The sequence below is a fragment of the Coregonus lavaretus genome (assembly GCF_964263955.1).
Source record: "Coregonus lavaretus genome assembly, contig: HAP1_SCAFFOLD_2861, whole genome shotgun sequence".
In the NCBI taxonomy this organism is placed as follows: Eukaryota; Metazoa; Chordata; class Actinopteri; order Salmoniformes; family Salmonidae; genus Coregonus; species Coregonus lavaretus.
Window position 1 is genome coordinate 35,023 of NW_028165303.1, and position 27,833 is coordinate 62,855.

The following is a 27,833-nucleotide window of genomic DNA, read 5'->3' on the forward strand; positions in this document are numbered from 1 at the left end:
AGGGGGAGAGTAAGTGGCGAGGGGAAGAGAAACTGGGGTAGAGAGACAGGGGGAGGGAAAGTGTGTGATGATGGAGTGATAGTAGGAGAAAAAAAGAGTGACTGACTGATTAAATTATGCTTTTCTCTCTTTCTCTCTCTTTCTCTCTCTCTTTCTCTCTCTCTCTTTCTCTCTCTCTTTCTCTCTCTCTCCTGGCAGCTGTTTTTGATTAGGCTGAACAGGTTATCAGAAAGTCCTCTCTTGCTCTCCCTCTCTTTCTCTCTTTCTCACTTTCTCGCTCTGTCTCTTTTTTCAAAGTTTATCCAGCTTTGCAATTGTGATTTGATCTCTTGAAGAACAGAACTAGTCTCTGATGGATTATGCCTGAGTCGATGCTGCCAGCCATGCAGTAGAACTAAAGTTTAAAGCCCATCCATGGGGCTATGTTACTTTACCACAGGGAGTCCATTGTGTCTGTCTGAGTCATAATGTTGCTACAGTAGTTTTGTCCAGACCGTCCTAAACGGAGTTGAAGAAGGAAAAACTGAAAACTCAGCAGTGTGTGTAATGGACCAAGAAGCTGGGCTCTGTTCACAGTAACTCCAAATAGCCCACAGCTGAAGAAGATGAGGAAGATAACAACTCCATGTCAGAGGGAACATCAACTTTAAAGTACTGTACTGTCACTGGTAATGAAAGCATGATGGGCTCAATCACCAATGGAGGTCATCACCACTGACACTGCATCATCCAGATATACCCGCTCCCTCAGCTAGTGTCACTAATCCAGCCTGGTCACACCTGATACACTGTAATATTAGAGGTTTGTCCAGGTCCCCAGGACGTCGGACAGCGTATTAATCAATGACAGTTTGTCCCATTTCAGCACAATTTCTAAGAGCCCTAGATGTGACTTTAATCTGCCATGTCAGTGGTACAGGTAGGTAAATACTGTATGGTTTAGCTCAGTGATGTCGGGTTATATCAGTGTGTCTCAATGGCACAGTAACAGAAGGGGCTAAGTGTGTCTGTTTCACCCAGACTCCCACCAGTTGCTTTATTTGACAGAGCCAGACAATAACATAAAGGAGCCCTCACTGATGAAAGAGTGAATATCTAGCTGTGCCTGTTGTTATCACACACCCGGCTGCAGGCACACCACACACAAACATTTCTACATACACACACATACACACACACACATGTCTGTGTGAGGGAAAAAAGTATTTGATCCCCTGCTGATTTTGTACGTTTGCCCACTGACAAAGAAATGATCAGTCTATAATTTTAATGGTAGGTTTATTTGAACAGTGAGAGACAGAATAACAACAAAAAATTCCAGAAAAACGCATGTCAAAAATGTTATAAATTGATTTGCATTTTAATGAGGGAAATAAGTATTGGACCCCCTCTCAATCAGAAAGATTTCTGGCTCCCAGGTGTCTTTTATACAGGTAACGAGCTGAAATTAGGAGCACACTCTTAAAGGGAGTGCTCCTAAACTCAGCTTGTTACCTGTATAAAAGACACCTGTCCACAGAAGCAATCAATCAATCAGATTCCAAACTCTCCACCATGGCCAGGACCAAAGTGCTCTCCAAGGATGTCAGGGACAAGATTGTAGACCTACACAAGGCTGGAATGGGATTATTCGCAAATGGAAGAAACACAAAAGAACTGTCAAAGCCATAAGACTCATGAACAGCTAATCATGGCTACCCGGACTATTTGCACTGCCCCCCCCACCCCACCCCATCCTTTTTACGCTGCTGCTACTCTGTTAAGTATTTATGCATAGTCACTTTAACTCTACCCACATGTACATATTACCTCAACTACCTCAACTAGCCGGTGCCCCCGCACATTGACTCTGCAATGGTACCCCCCTGTATATATAGCCTCCCTACTGTCACTTTATTTTACTTCTGCTCTTTTTTTTCTCAACACTTTTTTTGTTGTTGTTTTATTTTTACTTTTTTTGTTTAAAATAAATGCACTGTTGGTTAAGGGCTGTAAGTAAGCATTTCACTGTAATGTCTGCACCTGTTGTATTCGGCGCATGTGACCAATAACATTTGATTTGATTTGATTTGATTTGAATCTCCCTTGGCCTGGGGCTCCATGCAAGATCTCACCTCGTGGAGATGCAATGATCATGAGAATGGTGAGGAATCAGCCTAGAACTACACAGGGGGGATCTTGTCAATGATCTCAAGGCAGCTGGGACCATAGTCACCAAGAAAACAATTGGTAACAAACTACGCCGTGAAGGACTGAAATCCTGCAGTGCCCGCAAGGTCCCCCTGCTCAAGAAAGTACATATACAGGTCCGTCTGAAGTTTGCCATTGAACATCTGAATGATTCAGAGGAGAACTGGGTGAAAGTGTTGTGGTCAGATGAGACCAAAATCGAGCTCTTTGGCATCAACTCAACTCGCAATGTTTGGAGGAGGAGGAATGCTGCCTATGACCCCAAGAACACCATCCCCACCGTCAAACATGGAGGTGGAAACATTATGCTTTGGGGGTGTTTTTCTGCTAAGGGGACAGGACAACTTCACCGCATCAAAGGGACGATGGACTGGGCCATGTACCATCAAATCTTGGGTGAGAACCTCCTTCCCTCAGCCAGGGCATTGAAAATGGGTCGTGGATGGGTATTCCAGCATGACAATGACCCAAAACACACGGCCAAGGCAACAAAGGAGTGGCTCAAGAAGGAGCACATTAAGGTCCTGGAGTGGCCTAGCCAGTCTCCAGACCTTAATCCCATAGAAAATCTGTGGAGGGAGCTGAAGGTTCGAGTTGCCAAACGTCAGCCTCGAAACCTTAATGACTTGGAGAAGAACTGCAAAGAGGAGTGGGACAAAATCCCTCCTGAGATGTGTGCAAACCTGGTGGCCAACTACAAGAAACGTCTGACCTCTGTGATTGCAAACAAGGGTTTTGCCACCAAGTACTAAGTCATGTTTTGCAGAGGGGTCAAATACTTATTTCCCTCATTAAAATGCAATTCAATTTATAACATTTTTGACATGCGTTTATTTTGATTTTTTGTTGTTGTTATTCTGTCTCTCACTGTTCAAATAAACCTACCATTAAAATTATAGACTGATCATGTCTTTGTCAGTGGGCAAACGTACAAAATCAGCAGGGGATCAAATACTTTTTTCCCTCACTGTATAGACAGAAACACATAATTCTAAATGTCCTTGAAAACCGTGCATACAGCAGATAAAGGCAATCACACATATTTATGGAGATAAAGGAGTGCTGAAATGGTTTGAGATGCCAATCATTCTGGGTAAAATGTCCATTCTCAGCAGTTTAAAAGCAGTAGCCTGCAGTGAAAAAGCTTATTTCAATCGCACTTCAGATTTTCTCTGTTTTCAGGCATTACAATTACCCCTGATTTTAGAAGTGAGGTTTCGCTAAGTAAATTACAGTTTAAATGTAAAAATAATAACCACATCCATCTGAGAAAGGTAGATAGAGATTCTGATCAACAACTTAGCCTGATTAAATTAGACCATTAGAGAGTGGATAATTTAGAGTCTCACCCAAAGGCACAAAGAATAAACTGAATCAACTGTTTTGGGAAAAAGTATGTATTTTATTTGTCATTTTAATGTCCATTATACCAGACATCCTTTAGATTGTGATGCAGACTGCATCGTACATTATCCAGAGCAACTTAGAGTGGGTGGATTTCCAAAAATCAACACAATCATGAAAGTATGTGGAATAAACATGTCAACGTGCTTTATTGCAGAACCCCAAATTCAAATAGCTGATCCTCATAATCCCTGAATTCTAATGTGAATAGGTAAAGTTGGCATGATATGTCAGTTGCCTGCCTACTGCCTCTACCAAGCTGATATCCCATGGTCCAGGAGAGCAGAGCAGAGAGCATTATGGGTAATATTGTGTATCCAGGCTTCCAGGAAGCCAGTGTTGCTAAAGCGGCTTGACTTCATCAGAATGGAAATATGCAAATCCAGATTATAGGCTGTGTGGAGCGAGCATTTCCATGGTAGTCCTATCCTGATAGAGATGGGGAGGCTAATGCTCTCTACTCTCTGCTCTTTAGAAAAACCTGGTTGTGTTTCTGAGTGAAGGACGCTACAGTATGAAACACACTATGGCCTGGAACGTGTCCTTTGGTTGGAGAAGGAAAGATATCATCCACACACGTTTGATGCTGCTATGTATACACTGAGTGTACAAAACATTAGGAACTCTGCTCTTTCCATGACCTAGACTGACCGGGTGAATCCAGGTGAAAGCTATGATCCCTTATTGATGTCACCTGTTAAATCCACTATAGTCAGTGTAGATGAAGGGGAGGAGACAGGTTACATAAGGACTTTTAAGCTTTGATACAATTGAAACATGGATTGTGTATGTGTGCCATTCAGAGGGTGAATGGGCAAGACAAAATAGTTAAGTGCCTTTAAACAGGGCATGGTAGTAGGTGCCAGGCACACCGGTTTGTGTCAAGAACTCCAATGCTGCTGGGTTTTTCACACTTAACAGTTTCCTGTGTGTATCAAGTATGTTCCACCACCCAAAGGACATCCAGCCAACTTGACACAACTGTGGGAAGCATTGGTCTACATAGGCCAGCAACCCTGTGGAACGCTTTTGACACCTTGTAGAGTCGATTCCCCGACGAATTGAAGCTGTTCTGAGGGCAAAAGGCGGTGCAACTCAATATTAGGACGGTGTTCCAAATGTTTTGTACACTTAGTGTAAGTGTATAGGGATTTTACAGGACTGCCGTGGATGTGCATCAGATGTTGGTTTAAATTAGAGGATGTGACCCATGCGGGTCAAGATGGCCTTAGAGCCAGAACACAGTGATGGGGTACAGCTATACATTTCATCCGTCCACCGACCATTACAAAGCAGCTAAACTGCATTACATTGTTGGTACACTGTGTTCAAGCATTCTTCATCTTATTACCAACGTTGTTAAGTGTATATTGGAGAAGTTCTCATACAGACAGGTCAAGAGCCTCTTGGAGCCAGAACACAGTGATCAGGTACATGTACTTGTCCTCGCCAATCCTCTAGCATCCGTCCACCTACCATTTAACAGTTGTACAGTACATTGTTGGTAACAGTACAGTACATTGTTGGTACACTGTGTACAAGCATTCCTCATCTTATTACTACCAGCCTCTTCCAGTGTATAGGAGAGGTTGTCATACAGACAGAGAGAGATGTGAGTGTGAGTGTGTGTAGGTCGTGGGGAATTGAGGGTGTGCTCCCTTAGGTCCAGCCTGGAGGAACAGGGAACATCTAATGGAAACCAATTACCTGCCTGGTGATGAGAGGATTCAATGAGCTACGGCTGGATATCTTTCTAAGGTGAAGCCAAGGTGAGTTGGAAGCTGGAGGGTGTGTGTGTGGCGAGGGGAAACAGTACAGGGAACTACAGGGAGGACAGGAAAGGGCAGAGAAAACATTTACAAACAGCTCTCAGACCAGCGAGCAGTGAACGGGTCATTATGACACTCAATGGAGCGAAACAAAGTTATGCGCCCTCCACCCGGCAACGCTCGCCACAGCAACGCTCAACCGCAAAGTTGTTTACAAGTCATCACTTACAGTGTTTCTCTCTTTTTTTCTCACTCTCTCTCTTGTTCCCGCTCTCTGTGCACACCTTCTCTGTTTACTCCCTCCTTTTTAACAAACTTGCATAAACCATTGTTTTTATATATAGTACCAGTCAAAAGTTTGGACACACCTACTCATTCAAGGGTTTTTCTTTATTTTTACTATTTTTTTACATTGTAGAATAATAGTTAAGACATCAAAACTATAAAATAACACATATGGAATCATGTAGTAACCAAAAAAGTGTTAAACAAATCGAAACACACTACCGTTCAAAAGTTTGGGGTCACTTGTTTTCGAAAGAAAAGCATTTTTTTTGTCCATTAAAATAACATCACATTGATCATAAATACAGTGTAGATATTGTTAATGTTGTAAATGGCTATTGTAGCTGGAAACGGCTTATTTTTAATGGAATATCTACATAGGTGTACAGAGGCCCATTATCAGCAACCATCAGTCCTGTGTTCCAATGGCACGTTGTGTTTGCTAATCCAAGTTTATCATTTGAAAAGGCTAATTGATCATTAGAAAACCCTTTTGCAATTATGTTAGCACAGCTGAAAACAGTTGTGCTGATTAAAGAAGCAATAAAACGGACCTTCTTGAGACTAGTCGAGTATCTGGAGCATCAGCAATTGTGGGTTCGATTACAGGCTCAAAATGCTCAGAAACAAATAACTTTCTTCTGAAACTCAGTCTATTCTTGTTCTGTGAAATGAAGGCTATTCCATGCGAGAAATTGCCAAGAAACGGAAGATCTCGTACAACGCTGTGTACTACTCCCTTCACAGAACAGTGCAAACTGGCTCTAACCAGAATAGAAAGAGGAGTGGGAGGCCCCGGTGCACAACTGAGCAAGTTTGAGAAACAGACGCCTCACAGGTCCTCAACTGGCAGCTTCATTAAATAGTAAACGCAAAACACCAGTCTCAACGTCAACAGTGAAGAGGCGACTCTGGGATGCTGACATTCTAGGCAGAGTTGCAAAGAAAAAGCCATATCTCACACTGGCCAATAAAAAGAAAAGATTAAGATGGGCAAAAGAACACAGACACTGGACAGAGGAAGATTGGAAATGGACAGACTAATCGAAGTTTGAGGTGTTCGGATCACAAAGAAGAACATATGTGAGACGCAGACCAAATGAAAAGATGCTGGAGGAGTGCTTGATGCCATCTGTCAAGCATGGTGGAGGCAATGTGATGGTCTGGGGGTGCTTTGGTGGTGGTAAAGTGGGAGATTTGTACAGGGTAAAAGGGATCTTGAAGAAGGAAGGCTATCACTCCATTTTGCAACGCTATGCCATACCCTGTGGACGGCGCTTGATTGGAGCCAATTTCCTCCCACAACAGGACAATGACCCAAAGCACAGCTCCAAACTATGCAAGAACTATTTAGGGAAGAAGCAGTCAGCTGGTATTCTGTCTATTATGGAGTGGCCAGCACAGTCACCGGATCTCAACCCTATTGAGCTGTTGTGGGAGCAGCTTGACCGTATGGTACGTAAGAAGTGCCCATCAAGCCAATCCAACTTGTGGGAGGTGCTTCAGGAAGCATGGGGTGAAATCTCTTCAGATGACTTCAACAAATTGACAACTAGAATGCCGAAGGTCTGCAAGAATGTAATTTCTGCAAATGGAGGATTCTTTGACGAAAGCAAAGTTTGAAGGACACAATTATAATTTCAATTAAAAATCATTATTTCTAACCTTGTCAATGATTACATGTCCTATTCATTTAGCTATATTTCCTATTCAAACTCATTTCATGTTAGTTTTCATGGAAAACAAGGACATTTCTAAGTGACGCCAAACTTTTGCACGGTAGTGTATATATATATATATACAGTGGGGAGAACAAGTATTTGATTCACTGCCGATTTTGCAGGTTTTTCTACTTACAAAGCATGTAGAGGTCTGTAATTTTTTATCATAGGTACACTTCAACTGTGAGAGACGGAATCTAAAATAAAAAATCCAGAAAATCACATTGTATGATTTTTAAGTAATTAATTTGCATTTTATTGCATGACATAAGTATTTGATACATCAGAAAAGCAGAACTTAATATTTGGTACAGAAACCTTTGTTTGCAATTACAGAGATCATACGTTTCCTGTAGGTCTTGACCAGGTTTGCACACACTGCAGCAGGGATTTTGGCCCACTCCTCCATACAGACCTTCTCCAGATCCTTCAGGTTTCGGGGCTGTCGCTGGGCAATACGGATATTCAGCTCCCTCCAAAGATTTTCTATTGGGTTCAGGTCTGGAGACTGGCCAGGCCACTCCAGGACCTTGAGATGCTTCTTACGGAGCCACTCCTTAGTTGCCCTGGCTGTGTGTTTCGGGTCACTGTCATGCTGGAAGACCCAGCCACGACCCATCTTCAATGCTCTTACTGAGGGAAGGAGGTTGTTGGCCAAGATCTCGCGATACATGGCCCCATCCATCCTCCCCTCAATACGGTGCAGTCGTCCTGTCCCCTTTGCAGAAAAGCATCCCCAAAGAATGATGTTTCCACCTCCATACTTCACGGTTGGGATGGTGTTCAAAAAGCTCTATATTTGTCTCATCAGACCACATGACCTTCTCCCATTCCTCCTCTGGATCATCCAGATGGTCATTGGCAAACTTCAGACGGGCCTGGACATGGGCTGGCTTGAGCAGGGGGACCTTGCGTGCGCTGCAGGATTTTAATCTATGACGGCGTAGTGTGTTACTAATGGTTTTCTTTGAGACTGTGGTCCCAGCTCTCTTCAGGTCATTGACCAGGTCCTGCCGTGTAGTTCTGGGCTGATCCCTCACCTTTCTCATGATCATTGATGCCCCACAAGGTGAGATCTTGCATGGAGCCCCAGACCGAGGTTGATTGACCGTCATCTTGAACTTCTTCCATTTTCTAATATTTGCGCCAACAGTTGTTGCCTTCTCACCAAGCTGCTTGCCTATTGTCCTGTAGCCCATCCCAGCCTTGTGCAGGTCTACAATTTTATCCCTGATGTCCTTACACAGCTCTCTGGTCTTGGCCATTGTGGAGAGGTTGGAGTCTGTTTGATTGAGTGTGTGGACAGGTGTCTTTTATACAGGTAACGAGTTCAAACAGGTGCAGTTAATACAGGTAATGAGTGGAGAACAGGAGGGCTTCTTAAAGAAAAACAAACAGGTCTGTGAGAGCCAGAATTCTTACTGGTTGGTAGGTGATCAAATACTTATGTCATGCAATAAAATGCAAATTAATTACTTAAAAATCATACAATGTGATTTTCTGGATTTTTGTTTTAGATTCCGTCTCTCACAGTTGAAGTGTACCTACACTGTATTCCCAAACAGTTGTACTAGCTCATAAGTAATAAGGTCATAACAGTCAAATGTCGTTATGCAGTTGACCAAACTATAAAGTGTTGAGCTCTGTTGAGATTTATGCCACTTTAATTGAAGAGCGCTCAATATTTTATAGGTAATTTGTGTGGAACGCTCAAAAAGTTTAGGTAGTGTCATGACGTTATCGACGTCATGACGTTCTGGTTGGTGGGTCATCTCTCCCTCAGGAAAGCTGAGTCAGCCATCTTGAATTTGCCGAGATGCGGGGTTGTTTGGGCCGCCCGTGTGGATGTGGAACACAGTTTAATTTGTTTTAATTTGTTTGCAATGCGCACTTTTATGCTGCCCGCTTGAAACCACCACCACCTCCGTTTTTATCATTAGTCTTATTGCCCTCGTTTTCTTAAGCGCCATCTTATCATCACCTCTGATTTGGTAAGTAACTCTGTTTTTTTTTCATTTTTTTTTTTCAATTGAATTTCGATAGTCTTAAATGTGGAACTGGGAATACATTTGTACAATGTGCACAGTGAATATTTGTTGTAAATAGTGTAAAAATCCAAGTAATTGTAACTTTAGAAGTTGTTAAATATGTGATAAATACGTTACGTTACTTCATCTTACAACGGTGTAACGTTATCAGCAGGTTTCCTGGATGAACTACATTTCCCATAATGCATGTTTGCCCGGGACATTGACGGTGGAGGAAGGTCCATGAGTTTTCGCTGTTCGCCGGTAATGCAAGTGCGTACTGTGATTATACTTATTTCAATAAGTGTCTGCCTTACACAGTAAATATTTTACGTTATCGAGCTGTGTGTACTAGCGTGAAACGAACAATGCTAAACAACATAATGTGAGTGTGTTATCATTATGCTAACCAGGCCTGTGTTTGTATTTCTTCCTAGGCTCAAGTGTGTGGTTGTGAGATCATCTCGAAATCCTTTTAACAGTTCAGGTAGGATGTATTATGAAATAGTGTTACTAATGTAATACATTGCTAAAACCAAGTATAGAGTGTATTTGTTATAATTCATTGGTATTAGATTTAAAAGGTGATCGAATAGCTCCTGATTTGTAATGTCATTAATGCATTTCTTTTGAAGCAATGTTTAAAAAAAATGTACAAGTGAATAGGTTGGTTTACTTTTAAGTTTAAATTTCCCACGTATCTCGTTAAAGTTTTGACCAATGAGGTAACTTGTTAAGTTGTGGCCAATGGGAGAGTGGACTGGTTGCCGGGAAAGAAAAGGGAGGGAAAAGTTGAAAGAAGGGAGAGGAGAGACGTTAGTGGGGTTGGTGAAGGAAAAACGACCAAATGAAACGATAAAGAGAGAACAAAACCATACCTACAGAGTTTTTTTAAGGGAAATCCTGATTTTATTTCTATAAGAGAGTGTTTATTATTTAGTTAAGAAAGACCAAGTGGAGACTGAAGCTGCCGTCGCATTGTGGAGACATTCGACATCCTAGAGGTTAGCTAGCCTAGCATCGTGCAAGACTTGGAGAGAATTGCTTGTGACGATCAGTTTGGGTTTCCAACAGATGTCTGTTGCTGCTACCGAGTACTGGCTGCATTGATAGCTGTGTTCGCGGTGGATCTTGTGAGGACACCTGCACGGAACTACTATATTTTGCTGAGGCATTATCTACAAGTAGTGAGTAACTACAAATGTGGGGTGGACTTCGGGACTTTATGTATGTCGTCATTTTTTTTATGAGCTCCAACGCGCGCCCAGGGTTTAAGCAAGCTTGCAAATAATTTGGACATGGGGTTGTGGAAAAATCATTGGGGTTTATAATTTGTATTTCTTTTGATGTGATACATTGAACATTTGATTAATATAGATCTTGAACCTTATGTCTGTTGTATTGGTGGAGTCATTTACTGTTTCAGTTTCATTTAATGCATGGGAAAGCATATCCTTACAACAATAACCAAGTCTATAATCATTCTATCTGAAGTTAATACCCTATTTGTCATTCACCCTAGCAAGTTTACTATAGGGATTCTTATTGGAGATGTCCTTCTCACCTAATATCCCATGCTGTTCAGATATTCTAAATAAGGTAATATCGTGAGAGTCAAATTCGAGCCTGGTGAGAGGGTTACACTAATAATTGGTTTTATTTTGTGTTTCCACAGTCATTCTTTTGCTATTTCTCTAAATGTTTTTATCTCAACTGTGGGGTCAACAGTTGATCACTTGAACCCTTTATTAATACTTTGTTAAATACAAAGAACAACAACAGAAATAGCAGATCTATAAGCACACAACTTTGATGCTTTGCTTGTTAATAACTAACTTGCTTATCTTTTAACATTTTCATTTTTACTATAATTAGTGTACAATGAATGTTTTTGATATTTGTGTAATTATTATTGTAATGGATATTTTTTGTCCATGTAGGAACAACGTGATGTAAATATGAGACGGGCCCTCGTCCTTCGTGCACTTCCTGTGTACCTGCGTGAAGATGCCTCCCAAGTTTTTCAGGACCTGTAATGTAAGTGTACTGGCCTCACTATCAATCCCTTTGCTTAGCTATTCAGTCAGCTTAAACATGACATCACTCAAAGAACTCTAGGAGAACCAGAGGGGCATTCCAGAAAGCAGGTTATGTGAAAACCATCAGTATAGCCAATTGTATTTTTTCCAACAACGTAATTTCAAAGTCTGTGTTTCTAGTTTGTCGCCGCATTGAGTATGAGATAAAATGTTTTTATATTTCATTTTCAGCCGATTTTAAATAAAACAAAATAGCCTAAAATAAAACATTGAACAACATTCAACCACTTCCTTAAAGGCTAATATAAAATAAAGTGATGTTAAATTCAAAATGAAAAGACGACTGCATCTGAAACTCTGTCAGTGATTTATATAACAGCCGCAGCCAGAAAATGTCTGCTTCCTGTTTTCTCCCGTTGCCATGGTGAATAACCGTATCGGAGCTCCATTGATGATGGCTTTTTACTAGTCGTCAGGCACAAGCTCAACTCAGAGTTAACGTACTCTGAGTCAACTTACCTAACTCAGATCAGCTGTTCTGTAACTGAAAACTCAGTTTCACTTCACGGGGTAAGTCAACTCTGAGTTCAGGGTTAGGCTCAGTTTGTTGAACCTCCTTTCTGGAATAGCCCCCAGAACCTGTTTATTAAGTTTCCTTGAGTTGTTATTCTGCAAACTGACATGTAGAAATTACATAAATGAAAAGGTAAGTATAAAGAATTCCACTAAACAAAAAGTATGCTTACAGGTAGGTGTGAAACTAACATAAAATAATAAGCATGTGTAAAGAAAATAGTTTAAACATGTAGCTTAGTTGCAGTCTAAGTGCAAAGTGACCGTAATGTCTAGACATCATTAGCATGATTTGTATCCTTGAGGGGCTGAACTCATTTTTGTATTATTTGTGTTTTATAGTCAGCAGATGGTCCAGACCTCACTGACACTCCGGTGGCTCTCCTGACAGTTGTCACTGATGATACTACTGATGCGGCCCTCTTCAGCCCTGAGAGCATCTGTATTGTCGTGGAAGATGAAATACTTGTGAGTGGTCCCACAAACCTGGCTGACTCATTTCTCCTGCTCTTTGGGTATGTCTATGCACTAGACCTACAGTACCCAAAGAATCTTGAGCTTACATTCACATTTATCCAAAAAGTTGTGATGTGTCTTGAGGACAACAAACCACTGAAAGGCCGTCTACTGACACTGAAGAATGATTTGTTCAATGAGTGAATCACTCAGAATGGACTATTTGTTGAGCTGAGTATTGAGGATGTTTTTAGTTTTTTTTCCCCTCTTTACAAATGTAATAATTTGCCTCTTCTACCTCATGTTTAATATGTTACACTGTTTGCCTCTTCTACCTCAGATTTAATACATTGATTGTTAATAGATAAATATCACAACATTGACGTATTGCCAAGCCCAAGTTTTTGTACTGTACTTGTGGGAAACGACTGTTGAATTCATGCACTATACATGTTTAATGTTGTGTGACCTAATGCTTACCTTGATGTTGCCAGTTGAAGTACGGCACAGTAGAAACCAGTACTTTTATTTGAATGTTTTATTTTAAAAAAGTGAGTTGCAGCCTTCAAGGTACAGTAAGTGCCAAAACGTTTTAAATGGCTCCACATTCTAATAGTTGTCATTGCTGTTGAGGATGGATTATAATTAGAATCTTATTGAATTTTATCATAATGTTTACTGAATAGTGTGATATGGAGACCCAAAATACTGAATCTACCCTCTGTAGCAATGACCACTATCAGAATATGGAACTATTAACACTTAATGTACTTTAAAACACATTTTGTTTTTATGGAGTCATTTCCTTTTCCTTTTTTGTTTTAATTTATGACAAGCACTTTGTTTTGACTGAGCTCCTTTTGATTCGTGCCTTTTTAAAAGCACATTGTGTTGAATAAAAAAAAAAGTTAAATTGTCACTGTGGTGTCACTTTCATGTTTTCTAACATTATTCGCTGATTATAATTGTGTAATGGACCGACAGCAGTATTTCAGTTTAGAATTAATTTTGTTTGCATGTCCCACATGAGTTGAAGAATATTGAAAATTTTGAGTGTATTTCACACATTATATGAGTTGAAGAATATTTAATATTTTGAGTGTATTTCCCACATTTATGAGTTGAAGAATATTTAATATTTTGAGTGTATTTCCCACATTATATGAGTTGAAAAATATTGAAAATTTTGAGTGTATTTCCCACATTATATGAGTTGAAAAATATTGAAAATTTTGAGTGAATTACTCCCTAATTATAAGTTGAGGAATATCAATATTTATAAGATAACATTGAGATAATTTAAGGCAACTGTAAATATAATTTTTATTTTATGTAAACTTAAAACATTTAAAAACATCACTAAAATATTTTTGTGTAATCTGTTACAAAATAATTTTTGAGTTATGTGAACTTATTAGGGTTTACAGTGTATGATAAAAATTACAGACCTCTACATGCTTTGTAAGTAGGAAAACCTGCAAAATCGGCAGTGAATCAAATACTTGTTCTCCCCACTGTATATATTTACATACATAATGATGGTAAATGCATCATTGGTGAATCTTTCTCCGTCTCTCTCACACATTAATTGACTAAAAAGATTATACAAGAGTGAGGTTACCATGGAAACAGTCTGCACATATGAATGAGAGTTCAATAATGATGATAAAAGCATCAACTCTTCAAGTCTTTGGAATCAATATTCTAACAAATGAGTGGCTTTAGCTTCAGTCATGTTATTCTTACCCTCCTTTCATGTTCATCCTTACTTGAATTACCATACAAATTATAGAAATATACTGCACTGTATATTCTGAATGGAGTTATTCATCCTATGTCCCCTTGTCTACAGCTCAAGGAGCCTTTCCTTGACAATTATTATCAACCCAGAATATAGTTCTGAGTGACTTTAACTTTTCCTTCTTCTGATGTTTTGTAATAAAAAAGCACCCAATTGAGCTGAACCTCTCCGGTAGCAAGCATAGAGTGAATCCTAGCTTCCATCTAACAGATATGATACACTGTAAAGGGGTTGCCATGGATTTTACAGTATCTTACAGGCAGCTCGTGGCAAGTAAATTCTGTATTTTGCATAAATATGTTATCAAAGCAAGTACTGTGTAATGACACAGTACAATACTGTAAAATTGACTGTATTAAAAAAGTAAATGTTACCCTAATCAGAATTAATGAATTAATGAAATTCATTGAGGGGAAGGGTTTGTATTTCACAGTATTTTACTGTAATTAAAAGGGATTGGTGCAAGCAGGTTGGCTGCTAGGTAATGTGTTTACTTTACAGTATATTAATGAATATTTTGTGTTTTATATCACTTGCACTTCTAGAGGCCTTAACAAAGGCTTCCAAACTAGCAGCGACTACACTGCAGAACAGACCAAAAGGACATGGCAAAATGCTCAACCATTTAAGGTTCAAGACTTCCTTCCACACCAATCTGTCCTCTATACATTTTAAATTTCATGGGGCACTATAACCACATAGGAATTAAATTGGTACAGCATTCTCACTCACGGGTGCAAAAAGTATAGAGTCTTACAAGGCACGCTTTAAAATGTGTTAATGAGCCAGAAACAACAATACCATGCACCCACTAGTGGTCAAAAGGTTTTTGCCCTCCAAAGATACGGTATGGTACTGTATTCTGTGTGGTGGAATTACAGTACCTTTTGAAATACAGCAATTTTCACACAATTTACAGTATGCTGCAGTGACACTTTTCAGATTTTTTTAAACTGTTGATTATACCTAAAATGACCGTATAAATTACAGTTTTCCGTTACAGCGTAGGGATGCATCGGAGCAGGGGCCTGTCTTGGACAGCACTCATTTTTCCTCCCTCGCTCCGGCTCGTTTGAGAGGGAATGATCCCCTAATCCTCTCTTCCCTCCCTAAGTAAGATGGACAGACTCCTCCAGCAGGGTTCAATTCTGTTAGAGACCAGGTCCACCATGGGGAGCACGGTCACAGTAATGTCACACGGTCACAGTGTTTTGACCCTTTTATCATCATTCACCTCAGTCATTACCTCCACACTTATCTCTCTCTATTCTCTTGGCGTTTTTCCTATTTTGTTGCATTACAACCTGTAATTGAAATTGATTTTATTTGGATTTCATGTAATGGACATACACAAAATAGTCCAAATTGGTGAAGTGAAATGAAAAAAATAACTTGTTTAAAAAAATTATACAAAATAAATAACGGAAAAGTGGTGTGTGCGTATGTATTCACCTTGTTTGAAGCCCCTAAATAAGATCTGATGCAACCAATTACCTTCAGAAGTCACATAATTAGTTAAATAAAGTCCACCTGTGGGCAATCTAAGTGTCACATGATCTGTCACATGATCTCAGTATATATACACCTGATCTGAAAGGCCCCAGAGTCTGCAACACCACTAAGCAAGGGGCACCACCAAGCAAGCAGCACCATGAAGACCAAGGAGCTCTCCAAAGAGGTCAGGGACAAAGTTTTGGAGAAGTACAGATCAGGGTTGGGTTATAAAAAAATATCTGAAACTTTGAACATCCTATGGAGCACCATTAAATCCATTATTAAAAAATAGAAAGAATATGCAACCACAACAAACCCGCCCACCAAAACTCACAAACCAGGCAAGGAGGGCATTAATCAGAGAGGCAACAAAGAGACCAAAGATAACCCTGAAGGAGCTGCAAAGCTCCACAACGGTGATTGGAGTATCTGTCCATAGGACCACTTTAAGCCGTACACTCCCCAGAGCTGGGCTTTATGGAAGAGTAGCCAGAAAAAAGCCATTGCTTAAAGAAAAAAATAAGCAAACATGTTTGGTGTTCGCCAAAAGGCATGTTGGAGACTCCCCAGACATATGGAAGAAGATATGATGAGACAAAAATTGAGCTTTTTGGCCATCAAGGAAAATGTCTGGCGCAAACCCAACACCTCTCATCACCCTGAGAACACCATCCATGGTGGCAGAATCATGCTGTGGGGATGTTTTTCATCGGCAGGGACTGGGAAACTGGTCAGAATTGAAGGAATGATGGATGGCGCTAAATACAGGGAAATTCTTGAGGGAAACCTGTTTTTGTCTTCCAGAGATTTGAGACTGAGATGGAGGTTCACCTTCCAGCAGGACAATGACCCTAAGCATACTGCTAAAGCAACACTCGAGTGGTTTAAGGGGAAACATTTAAATGTCTTGGAATGGCCTAGTCAAAGCCAAGACCTCAATCTAATTGAGAATCTGTGGTATGACTTAAAGATTGCTGTACACCAGCGGAACCCATCCAACTTGAAGGAGCTGGAGCAGTTTTGCCTTGAAGAATGGGCAAAAATCCCAGTGGCTAGATGTGCCATGTTTATATACATACCCCAAGAGACTTGCAGCTGTAATTGCTGCAAAAGGTGGCTCTACAAAGTATTGACTTTTGGGGGGTGAATAGTTATGCACGCTCAAGTTTTCTGTTTTGTTGTCTTATTTCTTGTTTTTTTCACAATAAAAAATAGTTTGCATCTTCAAAGTGGTAGGCATGTTGTTTAAATCAAATGATACAAACCCCCCAAAAAATCAATTTTAATTCCAGGTTGTAAGACAACAAAATAGGAAAAATGCCAAGATAGGTGAATACTTTCTCTCTGTGTCTCATCTCTCTTTATTTCCCTCTCTCACTGTCCTTCTCTCCCAATTTTAACAATCTCATCTCTGTTCTCTCTCCTCCCCTCCCTCTCATCTTTTCTCTCACTACCCTCTTTCCCTTTCTCTCCCTCTCTCCTGCTAGGCTTCTTTTATGATTGATAGGAGAGAGGCCATTTCCAAGGGCAGTGGGGCAGAGAGAGGAAAAGATGGAGGGATGGAGAAACAGAAAGAGAGGGAGAGAGAGAGGAGAGTTTCACCACATTAAGAACGGATAAACGCTTGCCCTGTCAGTTTGGGAATAAACCTGCTCGGAAGAGTCTGACACAAAGACAGTGACACACAAACACACATACACACACACACACACTCACACTGTCTCTCACACTATCGCACAAAGGCATGCGAGAGGTGCACTAGACCAGTGGAGATCCCCTCTTCCGTTTTCTGACCTTGCCTTGAACCAAAGGAACAGAGGGACACATTACAGAGCATGACCAACTTCTCAAACCGTGACCATGTCCTGCTTTGTCCCACAGTCTGGGCTCAAAACCCTTCCTTCCTCTCTCCTTCAGTCCTTGCATCTGGGCTAAAAAATCATCCCATCCTCTCTCTTCTCTCCCCTCCTGTTTCCCCTAGTATATGGTCTGTGGGCCGTGCTCTCTGGTCTTCCTCCAATGACCTCCAGAAGCAACTGGTCCCTCCCCAGTATGCGACATGAGACTGACCAGTGGACCATGACGCCCAGCTCCAAGGTCACCAGCCAGAGAGAGACCCATCTGGATGAAATACCACCAAATAAATTATGGGACACACACCTGACCAGACCCACACACACACATGCGGCACGTGCATACACACACACATGCAAACAGACGCATGCACACACACACACCTGTACCAAGTGGGAGTTATAGTACCGTGGCTCGAGACAGTTTGTGTGCTCTCCTTGCATGTGTATACCTCATAAATACTGGATGGTACACTCAGTCACACATGGCCCATACAAGGAGCACACCTGACACATACACACACACACACACCTGTCACACTCACGCCCCTATAACAGCTTCCTAGAGAGAGAGTAAGCCATGGTCACAAATCTACTGCCAGGCTAGATGGCAACATAACAGGTAGATGATTTGGAGTAGAAGAGGAGGAGAGGGAATATGAGGAATAAAATGAGTAAGTTGAAGGAGAGGGGGAGTGGGGAAATAATGAGAAGGAGGAGGAGAAGGAAAAGAGGTGGATCAGAAGAGATAAGGACTGAAGGACTGAGGAGAGGGCTATAAAAAGTAGAATGATGGGGAGGGAGGGAGGGAGGGAGGGAGAGCAAAGCAGGGATAGAGAGAAGGAGAGCGGGAAAGAGAGAAAGAGAGAGCAAAGGAAGGAGGGAAAATAGAGAGAATGAAAAAGAGGAATGAAGGAATACAGGGAGAGAGGGGGGTTCTGGGAGATTACAACACCTGGTCAAGGACACCCTCAGACACAGAGCCATCAATTACAACTGCTGGTGAATGGTAAGGCCTAAACAAGGAGTGTAAGACACAGAGGACATGGTTGGACCTATAATCAGGCCCCAGAGTCTGCAACACCACTAACCAAGGGGCACCACCAAACAAGCGGCACCACGAAGACCAAGGATCTCTCCAAACAGGTCAGGGACAAAGTTGTGGAGAAGTACAGATCAGGGTTGGGTTATTAAAAAATATCAGAAACTTTGAACATCCCACGGAACACCATTAAATCCATTAAGGAAAACGCTATGTCTGGCGTAAACCCAACACCTCTCATCATCCAGAGAACACCATCCCCACAGTGAAGCATGGTGGTGGCAGCATCATGCTGTGGGGATGTTTTTCATTGGCAGGGACTGGGAAACTGGTCAGAATTGAAGGAATGGTGGATGGCGCTAAATACAGGGAAATTCTTGAGGGAAACCTGTTTCAGTCTTCCAGAGATTTGAGACTGGGACGGAGGTTCACCTTCCAGCAGGACAATGACCCTAAGCATACTGCTAAAGCAATACAATTGGTTTAAGGGGAAACATTTAAATGTCTTGGAATGGCCTAGTCAAAGCCCAGACCTCAATCCAATTGAGAATCTGTGGTATGACTTAAAGTTTGCTGTACACCAGCGGAACCCATCCAAATTGAAGGAGCTGGAGCAGTTTTGCCTTGAAGAATGGGCAAGAATCCTAGTGGCTAGATATGCCAAGCTTATAGAGACATACCCCAAGAGACTTGCAGCTGTAATTGCTGCAAAAGGTGGCTCTACAAAGTATTGACTTTGGGGGGGGGTGAATAGTTATGCACGCTCAAGTTTTCTGTTTTGTTGTCTTATTTCTTGTTTGTTTCACAAAAAAATATATTTTGCATCTTCAAAGTCGTAGGCATGTTGTGTAAATCAAATGATACAAACCCCCAAAAAAGGTTGTAAGGCCAAGGGGGGTGAATACTTTCGCAAGCCACTGTGCGCACGCACACACACACCAGCATGGGGCAACAGCATACCCACAAACACTCTGTGATTACACACACACTCTGACACACACACACACACACACCCACCCACACCAGATAGTCTCATTATTTCTACTATCTCCGCTAGGGCAAGAGCAACAGAGGTCCTGAAGACTCGCCACCACCAATAACTAAAGTTATTATCTCTCCCCTCATCCCTGTGTGTCACTTCATAGCCATCCTCCCGAGTGGCGCAGTGGTCTAAGGCACTGCATCGCAGTGCTAGCTGTGCCACTAGAGATCCTGGTTCAAATCCAGGCTCTGTCGTAGCTGGCCGCGACCGGGAGACCCATGGGGTGGCGCACAATTGGCCCAGGGTAGGGGAGGGAATGGCCGGCAGGGATGTAGCTCAGCTGGTAGAGCATGGCGTTTGCAACGCCAGGGTTGTGGGTTCGATTCCCATGGGGGGCCAGTATGAAAAAAGAATGTATGCACTCACTAACTGTAAGTTGCTCTGGATAAGAGCGTCTGCTAAATGACTAAAATGTAATGTAATTAGCCAATAACAAGTGTCTCAATACTGGAGGCAGTGTGGGTCATTTTGTTAATAGTATTGAAGGTCATTGCATGTTAACATGTATGACCATTTTCAATGGTCAATAACGTGTGTTGAATGATTGTGTTCCATATTAAATTTAAATAACACTCTGACGTCTCCTGTGAAAGCTGTAAACAACAGCTGTGACACCACAAACCTCTGGAGCAGACGGTTAATTGCACTGGGGTTAAACTGTGGGATCGAACACACATGCACGCACACACACACCCATAGGTACACATGCACACATGTACAGTATACATCCGCACATACAACCCCCGTAATACCTTAGAATAATAATATGACATTTAGCAGACGCTTTTATCCAAAGCGACTTACAGTCATGTGTGCATACATTTTTACGTATGGGTGGTCCCGGGGATCGAACCCACTACCCTGGCAGTACAAGCACCATGCTCTACCAATTGAGCTACAGAGGACCACTTATAAAACCCCTACATACACCTACAGTTCCATCTCAGCCTATCCCTCATGATCAGCTCTGTGTGGATGAAGAACACCACCATACTAACATCAGTCACTTGAACGACTCTACCACTCATGTTGATGGTCATATACAACCTTCACCTGAAACTAATGGCTGTGTGACTGTGACCTCAGAGGCTGTCTGATGAATGGGTGAGAGACATTCCAACTCTATTCTCTGTGTATATCAATGATGTCGCTCTTGCTGCTGGTGACTCTCAGATCCACCTCTACGCAGACGACACCATTTTGTATACATCTGGTCCTTCATTGGACACTGTGTTAACAAACCTCCAAACGAGCTTCAATGCCATACAACACTCCTTCCGTGGCCTCCAACTGCTCTTAAACGCTAGTAAAAATAAATGCATGCTCTTCAATCGAATGCTGCTTGCACCCGCCCGCCTGACTAGAATCACTACTCTCGGCGGGTCTGACTTAGAATACCTAGGTGTCTGGTTAGACCGTAAACTCTCCTTCCAGACTCACATTAAGCATCTCCAATCCAAAGTTAAATCTAGAATCGGCTTCCTGTTTCGCAACAAAGCCTCCTTCACTCATGCTGCTAAACATGCCCTCGTAAAACGGACTATCCTACCGATCCTTGACTTCGGCGATGTCATTTACAAAATAGCTTCCAACACTCAACTCAGCAAATTGGATGTAGTCTATCACAGTGCCATCTGTTTTGTCACCAAAGCCCCATATACTACCCACCATTGTGACCTGTACGCTCTTGTTGGCTGGCTCTCACTACATATTCGTCGCCAAACCCACTGGCTCCAGGTCATCTATAAATCACTTCTAGGCAAATCCCCGCCTTATCTTCGCTCATTGGTCACCATAGCAACACCCACCCGTAGTATGCGCTCCAGCAGGTATATCTCACTGGTCATCCCCAAAGCCAACACCTCCTTTATAATATAATAATAATATGCCATTTTATCCTTTGGCCACCATTCCTTCCAGTTCTCTGCTGCAAATGACTGGAACGAACTACAAAAATCTCTGAAGCTGGAGACACTTGTCTCCCTCATTAACTTTAAGCATCAGTTGTCAGAGCAGCTTACCGATCACTGTACATGTACACAGCCCATCTGTAATTAGCCCACCCAACTACCTCATCCCCATATTGTTATTTACATTGTTATTTATTTTGCTCATTTGCACCCCAGTATCTCTATTTGCACATCACCTTCTCCACATCTATCACTCCAGTGTTAATACTAAATTGTAATTATTTTGCACTATGGCCTATTTATTGCCTTACCTCCATAACTTACTACAATTGCACACACTGTAAATATATTTTCTATTTTCTATTGTGTTATTGACTGTACGTTATTGTTTATTCCATATGTAACTCTGTGTTGTTGTTGTTTTTATCGCACTGCTTTGCTTTATCTTGGCCAGGTCGCAGTTGTAAATGAGAACTTGTTCTCAACTGGCTTACCTGGTTAAATAAAGGTGAAAAAAAATAATGGTGTTGTAGTAGTCGCTTCCAGAACATTAACCGGGTTGTTATAGTGAAAGAGTAGGTGTTCTCAATGACTATCATGGTTCAATAAAGGTTAGCTAGATGAGTGAGAGAGGACCATGTTAGAGTGATGTCACACACTACACACACACACACACACACACACACACACACACACACACACACACACCAGTGCCTCTGGTGAAACTGCGATAAAGTCAAATGGCGTGACTCCATAACCTGGATCCCCCCTGGGGGAGTGGGGGGGGGGGGATGATATTAGTGGAAATGGGCTGGAAGGTGTGTGTGTGTGTGTGTGTGTGTGTGTGTGTGTGTGTTTGTGTACTTTAGGTGTGTGTGGGTGGGGGCTAATTAAATTACAAATTGAAGAGGCGAAGGAGAGGAGGAGCAAGACGGAGAGAGAAACAAAGAGAGAGAGGAAGTGAATAAAAGCGTAGGAGGAGAGCAGGAGAGCAGGGCATTAGCCAGGAGACGGAGCTAATGATCCGAGGTCGTGTTTATCTCTTTATGGGACTGGGAAAGCTGAGAGGGAGCGCCAGGAACACCGTGGCTCCGGGAAGCAGATGGGGTCTGAAGACAGGCCTGGAATATTCCGAATTCTGCTGGCGAATCAAAGATAAAATAGGAGATTCTTTCAGATTTTCTCTGTTTGTGTCTTTGAGGAGAGCAGTAGGATAGAAAGGCCTGTGTTTTATTTAGATTGACTGACTGCAGCTGCTAGAAGAGGCTCCTGGTAATGGGTCCCAATGCTCTGACTGAACCACTGTCACGCTCCAGCTACAGACGAGAAGAACATCACGGCAGCTTAGAGGCTACACCCACTCACCCACACACACACACCCACACACACACAGTCTTCTAAGGCTTCTGATAGCCGACGGTTTCTCTCCCTATATCAAACACCTCATCCTACTGTCTCTCTCACACCATTTCTCTCCCCAAATGGTGTTGCTTCCCTCTCTCTCCTCCTCCCCCTCCTCTTCTTCTCTCTCTTCCCTCCTTCTCTCCAGATGGTAGGTGTGCTGTGTGTCTCTGTTTAACCCACCAGGCTAGCTAATTGAACACTAATGAACTACTTTGTCTCCCAGCCAGTACATATGATGACTGCTGACCTCTGTGGCCAGCCAATCAGACGACACAGCTGGAAAGGACAAACCCCTCTGATCCAGCCCCACCCCTCCCACTGAGCTACACTGGAACTACTCCATCAATAATGACCTCGATACCAGACTGATATACAATGTATTATATCATATTGACCTCCAGTGTATTAGGAACACTATGGTGCACCATTCATTATGTCACACTGTTTACACTCAGCTATTGTATTCAAAATGACCTACACTTATAACACTGAACCAGCCTTTAATCCTAATGGTGACACTACTAAACTGTGCTATTTATAAAGCTGCAACAATGGCTGACAATTCATACTGTACTGCAACATCATTCATCCCTAGTCTTGGTATCACCAATGGGAAGCCATACTCACATTGAGCTACTTTCTACTGCTTAGAAGAACATTCATTCTGCAGTAAAGATTATGTCACGTGTGGAGTGTATCCACCTGGGTGTTTGGAGGAGATTGGGCAACCCGACCCCACACTCAGGTGGAAATCAGATCTCTATAATTGGATTCCAGATTATAAATGTACTTACCATTACACCACTTAGTCCAGCTGCTCACCAGAGACAAACGCTGACTCTCCTCAGTCTCCTACTGACGCTTCCCTGATGAAACATGGGACAAGCTGTCCAAATTACACCATTTACTGATCAGGGCAGCAATCTGAGCAAGACAGTCAAGGTAATGAACAATTAGCTCATCTCTGCCAGTTTTGCTTTGTATTAATTGGAATACACGCACCTTGACTGACTACAACAAAGCAGCTAATTGCTAACAGAATTGAGCAACAGTAGAGGGAAGCTAGCCTGTCTGTCAATATATTTTCTAAGTAGAGGCAGATAGTGTGTGTGTGTTTGTCTGTGTGTGTATGTGTGTGTGTGTGTGTGTGTGTGTGTGTGTGTGTGTGAGTGTGTGTGTGTGTGTGTGTGAGTGTGTGAGTGTCTGTGTGTGGCAGCTTAAAGGGAAGAGAATACGGAAAAACTCACAGTCTGATACAATCACACACACACACACACACACACACACTCACACACACACACACACACACACACAAACACACACACACACACACACACACACACACACAAACACAGTTTAAATATTGTATTTGAATCCACAACTTAAGAAGGATTCAAACATTTCAAAGGTCTTGGATACAAGGACACTTAAGGATACAAAAAGCACCTTCTTCTCCACACAGCTAGGCTGCCCTAATATCTGAAACAGAGCAGTACTGGCTCCAGTCTTGGGCAGGCCTGCAATCTGAAGGCCAAGCACCGTGAGCCACATACACACACAGACACACACAAAGCTCTGAACAAAAGATGAACACACATCACCACTCAGCGCTATATAAAAGTATATACACTCTCCCCTAGATAGAGCAGCTACACGAAAGCCAGTGTGGATTAATAAAAGAAGGAAGGGGTCACGACCTTCTACAAGGTGGATGAGATTGGCTCAGTAAATCCTGCTGCTGCTGTCAGTCAAGCGGCTACATTTGTTCACTGCAAATTTTCACAAACTCCCCCACTTCTTCTCTCTGTCTCTCACCCTCTCTTTCTCTGCCCAATTTCGCCAACTCCATGTGGAATTGAACACAGAGCAGAGCACACACACACAGACGCTCACACACAAAGAAAATATTGCTGCTCTGTGCTCTCTCTTTCACCTCAATTTTCCACCTCTCAGTCAGAGCCAGTGTGGCGTGGTCTGAGGAAAGAATGGGGTGGTAGGTGCTTGCATGCCACGCCCTACACTCTGGGGTCTGCTGCCACTCAAACACACATATGGATTAGCATTCTAGCTGTATCCTGATGTACCCTGGCCTAGCCTACAGCCAAACCTTTCTAATGAGTTCACAGGCTAACCTGAGATGCAATCAACTTGGCAAACATATGCTAACGTTGGTAATTTTGGCAAACATTCGCTAACAGTCGTTTACACATTCAACCTGTTGTTAGCCAGCTAGCATTAGTTCTGCTGTTCACATCTCTCTTCAGCCCTCTCCAAAAAAACATGAGTCAGCGTCCTGGCACATCGCCAGTCAAATATGTATGTATATGAGATGCAGAGCAGTCTCTGTTCCAATGTTCTCTCTCTCTCTCTTTGGGAGGGAGGTGAAGAGAGAGGGAGGGAGAGAGACACAGAGAGGTATAATCATTTCCGAATCCAGGCTGTTTTCAATTAGGACCTGTGATTCGGGGGAACCAATGCGCAGCAGAGACCAACAATTCAATCATTTGAATAATGCAACATGAATGTTTAATGCATTTAAACAACTACAAATGCCATGTTCGCCCACTTTGGACACATTGCACTGACCCAGGGTGTGCCCTTTCCAACAAGAACAAATGCAATATGTTGCCACTCCGTGTGTGTGTGCGTGTGTGTGTGTGTGCATGTGTGCGTGCACGTGTGTGTGTGTGTGTCTCTCTGTGTGTGTGTGTGTCTGTCTGTGTGTGTGTGTGTGTGTGTGTGTGTGTGTGTGTGTGTGTGTGTGTGTGTGTGTGTGTGTGTGCGCAAAATGAAAAGAGAGAACGAACAAAAAGAGAGAGACCATTAATTCCTACTGTACAGAGCCATTTTCAGACAAGGCTGTAGACTGGTTCTGTGGCTAATACCTCATCTGAACAGAGAGCAGGAACTGATCCCCCTGTTCTGTACAGTTCTGTACAACGCTGTAATCCACAGAATATAGGCTCCTGAATCCCTCTCCGCATTTACTGTATGAATGGCTGACACACATGGACCAACACACACACACTGTTATGGGCAACCGGCAGAGAGATGACCCGGTTCTTTAATGTGTCTCTTTGTCAGGACATGCCAATCTAGGCTAGGAGATTAATTGAAAAGAGAGAGCGAAAGAAAGAACGAGAGAGAGAGAGCGAGAGAGAGAGAGAGAGAGAGAGAGAGAGAGAGAGAGAGAGAGAGAGAGAGAGAGAGAGAGAGAGAGAGAACATGAGCGAGAGAAGGTGAAAAGGGGGGAGTGGACAAGGAGATTTGGAAATGGGAGCAATTTTCGAGGGCTGAATAGTGTTCATGTATATGTGAGATGAGGAGTAGGAGGAAGAGGAGGAGAGGAGGTGATGCTCTATATCCAGCCCAGTTAACAGGCCATGGGGTTAGGGGAGGAGGTAAGGAGAGGAGAGAGGAGGAGAGGAGGTGATGTTCTATCGCCAGCCCAGTTAGAATACCATGGGGTTAGGGGAGGAGGTAGAGAGGAGTTCAGATCAGGGGGTTAGGGGAGGAGGTAGAGAGGAGATCAGGCCAGGGGGTTAGGTAGGAGGTAGAGAGGAGATCAGGTCAGGGGGTTAGGGGAGGAGGTAGAGAGGAGATCAGGCCAGGGGGTTAGGGGAGGAGGTAGAGAGGAGATCAGGCCAGGGGGTTAGGGGAGGAGGTAGAGAGGAGTTCAGTCCAGGGGGTTAGGGGAGGAGGTAGAGAGGAGTTCAGGCCAGGGGGTTAGGGGAGGAGGTAGAGAGGAGTTCAGGCCAGGGGGTTAGGGGAGGAGGTAGAGAGGAGTTCAGGCCAGGGGGTTAGGGGAGGAGGTAGAGAGGAGTTCAGGCCAGGGGGTTAGGTAGGAGGTAGAGAGGAGATCAGGCCAGGGGGTTAGGGGAGGAGGTAGAGAGGAGTTCAGGCCAGGGGGTTAGGGGAGGAGGTAGAGAGGAGTTCAGGCCAAGGGGTTAGGTAGGAGGTAGAGAGGAGATCAGGCCAGGGGGTTAGGGGAGGAGGTAGAGAGGAGTTCAGGCCAGGGGGTCTGGGTCTGGTACAATACGTCATCTCTCCTCCTGCTGGATTAGAATTCTGGCTGGTAAAAATAGGAGGGGTATTTTTATCCCCCTTTCCCTCCCTCCTCTCCCCTCATCCCCTCGTTTCTGAACAGTATTAATTACATCCCATCCATTTAGCCTAATAATACTGTTATTAATGCCTTTATTAAAAGAGCCGGGCCAGGCCCCTGCTGCACTCACTGCCTTTGCTGCTCTGCTCTGCTAGGGGTCACACACACACACATACTGTGCATACGAATGCACGCCAACACACATGCACACACACACTTGTATTATCAGACAGACACACAAACCTGTATGCTGCCACTCAGCCCAGCAGGGCACACAATCACACTGTGGAAGAGAAAGAGACAGCAACAAGATGGTCAATTATACTGTTCTTGTGAAGTTTGTTATTTTAGAAAGAAGAAGAAAAACAGCCAGAGAGTGTGAAGGAGGGTGAGAGAGGGAGGAAGAGGGTTAGTGGGAGAGATAATAGGACAAAGGATACAAGAAAATAAGTGTGTGTGTGTGTGTGTGTGCGTGTGCGCATGCGTGTGTATGTGCGTGCGCGCGTGCACGTGTGCGTGTGTGTCAGTGGAGGCTCCTCAGAGGAGGAAGGGGAAGAACATCCTACACAGTGAATTGCATACAAATAAAAATAGTGAAACATTAAAAAAGTAATCCTTTTTAGATAAAACTATATTAAATATATTCACGTCACCAAATAAATGATTAAAACACATTGTTTTTCAACGGTGGTCTACAGTAGCCATAACAACACTCTGT

At 42.7% G+C, this 27,833-nt stretch overlaps 1 long non-coding RNA gene across 3 annotated transcripts; it reads left to right on the forward strand.

Annotated features, from left to right (window-relative positions):
• Positions 1-9,149: 9,149 nt before the first annotated feature.
• On the forward strand, positions 9,150-13,128 carry LOC311116009. Of its 3 annotated transcripts, none has more exons than XR_014611340.1 (6): positions 9,150-9,360; positions 9,569-9,678; positions 9,834-9,883; positions 10,471-10,583; positions 11,337-11,433; positions 12,351-13,128. It is a non-coding gene; the product is annotated as an uncharacterized lncRNA (long non-coding RNA). The 3 variants fall into 3 exon arrangements; XR_014611341.1 differs by having other exon boundaries at positions 9,572-9,678; XR_014611342.1 differs by having other exon boundaries at positions 9,151-9,360; positions 9,569-9,669.
• The last annotated feature ends 14,705 nt before the right edge of the window (positions 13,129-27,833 follow it).